This window comes from Parasteatoda tepidariorum, chromosome 4 (assembly GCF_982258835.1).
Source record: "Parasteatoda tepidariorum strain Cologne lab strain chromosome 4, Ptep-v5.0, whole genome shotgun sequence".
NCBI lineage: Eukaryota > Metazoa > Arthropoda > Arachnida > Araneae > Theridiidae > Parasteatoda > Parasteatoda tepidariorum.
In genome coordinates, this window is record NC_141758.1 from 84,430,572 (window position 1) to 84,434,905 (window position 4,334).

Genomic DNA, 4,334 nt, shown 5'->3' on the forward strand with positions numbered 1-4,334 from the left:
TTACAAAAAAAGTTTTTTGAAAACGATTTTTATCAAAAAATTTAAATTTTAAATAAAAAATCATCATTTTTAAACTAAAAAAAGCGTCGAATGAAGGATGCTAACGATAAGAACGATTCTAAAAATTCCTTATATTGAAATTAACAAAATTTTACGTTTATTTTTTTTTTTTAAATTTTTTTTTTTCTTTTTTTTTTGTCTTTAAAGTCTTAATCAGGAGTAGAGAATCTTTCTGCATAAAATTATCCACAAATTAGAACAAAAATTATTTACAAGTGAATGTTTTTTTTTATAAAAATCACACTATTAAACCATATTTTAATAAACTGAGTTATAAAATGGGGTAAATTTGCTGCATCCCATAGTTTTGTGTATTTTTCCATCTTTTATTAATCATGAACAGAAAATAATATTGCAACCATATCAGAAGGTCATAATAATAATAATCACTTTTTATTTACGCTTGCATCGTTGTATGTCATTCTATGCTTAATCGTTTCCAAGGCAACTCACATCAAAACTGGATGGGTACATTTTAACGTTGCCAAATACAACAGAGAAAGTACAAACTTTAATAGGTTATTAAATTGAGATATATCATGCAATCGAATTTTGGATCGTTTATTTTGTACAATTATATAGTTCTTCTTGGCAATAATTTAAGCTAAATAAATCTGTTTCTTTTAGTACTAATATTTTTGTGTGGATTTTCATGTATTATATCATTAACTAGTTCAATAAAATGCAAATACTTACTTTTGAATTGGATCGCGTGGGCAACTATCCTGTGAAAGAGAAAAAAACTTAATTTGGAAGCACTCTTTAAACGAATTACAGATTTTAAAAATATAATACAATAATTATTGTTAAGTCTTCTAGCTACTCTCGGTGGTTCAGGGGATATAGTGTTTGATTCAAAAATAAAATTTGATATCAGCATATTCAATGATCTAGAATGAGTATTAATATTCAAATGAAATACATGAAAAAATAATAAAACAATTAATGAAAAATTTTAAATTGTGGAAAAAACTTACATGAAATCTTCCAGTATCAAGTATTTCTCTGGTGACTTCATAATGTTCCTCACTAATAACAAAGGCGAAAAATATTATGGTAATTTATATTAGCTCTAGTTATTTGATAACATAAAACTACATAAATATATATAAAACATAATAGCATGCTAACTAATTGTATGATTACAATGCCATTTCATAAAAAAAATTAAGAAAAAATTGTTTCAGTGTATATAGATGAGAAAAATTGTTTTAGAGTAGTTTTTTTCCGGCCCATTTGCACTGTTTTAACTTGGTTGGCTCATCTCAGCGTAATTTATGTGTTAAGACAAAATATGACTGCAGTTCATTTCGACGAATGCCCTGCTTTGAGGGACTTGGTATGTGATGCAAAAAAGTATTGGAGAGTTCGTACTACGGACTCTCCAATACTCTGTAGTCAAATGGCATATTAGCAATACAATGGCACTTGTAAAATTCATGAAGAAAAGTAACGCATCACTGGTTAGTTTTCCAAATTCATTTCATTTTTCAAACATAAAAATTTCTATAAATCTATTTATATTAAGTTAGTGAAAGAACTCGGCTTAGCTATAGTAAAAACTACTGTGAAAATGAATTTTATGTAAGATGCATTTAATGCGATAGTACTTTTTCACCGTAATTTGATCAGGAATCCAAATGGCCACTTGAATCAAATTTCTTACCTACTTATATTTTTCATTGTAATTTAAAATTCCAGCCAATGAAGTTAAAATACATATAAATATATATTTAAATTTTTATAAAGAAATACAAACAGAAAAAAAGGCGGAAATATTTATTTTTAAGTGGTAAAATTAAACCATATGTGCATGTTTGACGCGATGACTCAGGAAAATATTGCGACTGTTAGAAAAAAAAAATTGAAAATGTAAATTTTTGTCTAATTTTATAGTATAGTTTAAAATGCATCATTTAAGTAACTAATATTTCTTTTAGCGTAAAACGTTCGTGACACAAATAAGCCCTTGCGTTGTGAAACATAAGTCTTTAAGACGCATAAGCCTTCTCGTTGTAACACATAAGCCGCATATCATTTTGAAGCCATAAAATTTTACCAAATGCTATCTAACATATTTGACGCTATGATTCAGGATAACATTGTCGCTGTTACTAAAAGAAACTGAAATTTGAATTTTTTGCTCCATTTTATAATATAGGTTAAACTGTATCATTTAAGTAATTAATACTTCTTTTAACGTAAACTGTTTGTAACATATAAGCCTTTATTTTGTGACGTAAAAATTTTTTTTTCCCTTTTAAGCTATAAAATTATACAATATGTTGTTTAGCATATTTGACTCGAAGATTCAGGAAGATATTGACGAAATAAAAATACAATTTTTTGTTCCACTTAAAAGTATAGTTAAAGCTGCATTTGTTTCAAAAACTAATATTTCTTTTAAAGTAAAATGCTTGTGACACAGATACATTTTAAATGTTAATTGCTTTCAGTAGCTATTCCTTTTACCGTAAGGTATTTGTGACATAAATAAGCCTTTGTGTTGTGACACATAAGCTTTTATTTTGTGACGCATAAGAAAAATTTAATTTTTAAGAGATAAAATTATACAATATGTTGTTTAGCATATTTGATGTTATGATTCGGGAAGATACTGAGGAAATAAAAATATAAATATTGTTTCTCTTGAAAGTATAAAGCTGAATCATTTCAAAAATTAATATTTCTTTTAACATTAAATTCTTGTGACACAAATAAATTATAAATAATAAATATTACCGCTTAGCTAAAGAAAATAATACTCCTTTAATTACAGATTGAATAAGCATAAATCTAGGTATCAGTGAATCAAGTAGCATACTTACTAACATGCGGGATAGCAATGCTCTTTTTCACATTCTTCAATTTCATTTTCTGGTATTTCCACAGCTAATGATTCTAAATTTGTGTTTTTTTCATTATAAAAAAGAAAAAAATAAGAATTTAATCTTTCAGTGGTGTCAATATATAAGGTATGACTTTATTAAAATCAGCTGGTTTATTAGCGAGGAAAATGGAATGAAAGATATCTAAACCAGTGTGAATGCTCATTTAATATTAAAGCTTTTATTTCAGTTATCTGATTTATCTGGCATTCACACTGGCTTTGGCTATTCTCATTCTCACCATCTCTGAGTAGTGAGTCAGATTTAGAGAGTGTTTTTGTTTTTTAATAATGTGTTCAATTAATAATGTGTATATTTCTCTGACCTAATTTTTGCTGTTGTTGTTGATGTATGCCTGTTAAGGCAGATGTGCGTGACTGTTCTTGTTTTCTAGTGGCGCCATCTATGGCCAAGAATTTGACTTCTGCCACACCCATGCGTCACGCGCGTTTATAGGGTGGACCCATTCACTCATCCGCATACCGTAGTTTTGACCGGAATCAGAGAACCATCAATCTCCAATTCAGTACCCTCAGAAGTATTGATTTGTTATGAGAACATGGAGGACTTTGCGACTCGACAGATTTAACGTACATCAGTCACCATTTTATTGCACGGGGAATCTTCGGCCGGCAGGGTTCGAGCCCATGAATTCTCGAAAATGGGCCCAGAGCACTACCGACCAGGCCATCCAGTACCAGGTTTCTTGGAGGAAGTTGTGCAGTAATAATTGGCATTAAAGACTGCTATGATTTTGAACAAATATAATCCAAATTTTGTGTTAGAAGTGTGAATTTGAATAAGAATCAAACAAGCAAAAAATAGCATTTTAAATTTATGAAAATATGTAAAATTGGAGTTCAATACCGCTTTGGATGGCATTGCATATCAGAAATGATTAAATGCAATCTGAGTAATCAATAAAGTCTAAGTTTAATAAAGCTAAGAGTTTTTTTCTAAAGTCATTTTTTTGGTTGAATGAGGGAAAAGATTTGTAGTCGCAAACCTTATTTGTTAATCTGTCTATAGAAACCAGCACAATTATACTAATTTTTAATTTCTCTTTACCTGCATCACTGCAGATTCTTTCATTTCCCGGAAATCTGTAGTACTGTGCAAGAAAGCCACGAAGCAATAAACTGAGATTCTTCTGGCATTCTTCGAAGCATTCCTAAAATATAAAAGAAAAACAATTATTTATCTTTTTTTAAACAATTTTTCATAAGATAGACTGAAAAAGTTTCTAAGTTGCATAGAATCCTCCAACGTGAATCCTTCTAGTGAGGTACCAAAGGCATTAAAGTCGACATTTTGATTCTAACTCAGAAGACAAGGCAAATCCAGGATCATGCATTGTAACAAACTAGCCTTAGTGGAGGATATTTT

General features: G+C 29.2%; 1 long non-coding RNA gene across 1 annotated transcript; it reads right to left on the reverse strand.

Moving 5' to 3' along the window:
- Nucleotides 1-630: 630 nt before the first annotated feature.
- On the reverse strand, nucleotides 631-4,126 carry LOC147811858 (uncharacterized). The gene is made up of 4 exons (XR_015432881.1): nucleotides 4,017-4,126; nucleotides 2,889-2,961; nucleotides 1,038-1,089; nucleotides 631-785 (listed from the first exon to the last, which is right to left on the reverse strand). It is a non-coding gene; the product is annotated as an uncharacterized LOC147811858 (long non-coding RNA).
- Nucleotides 4,127-4,334: the final 208 nt, after the last annotated feature.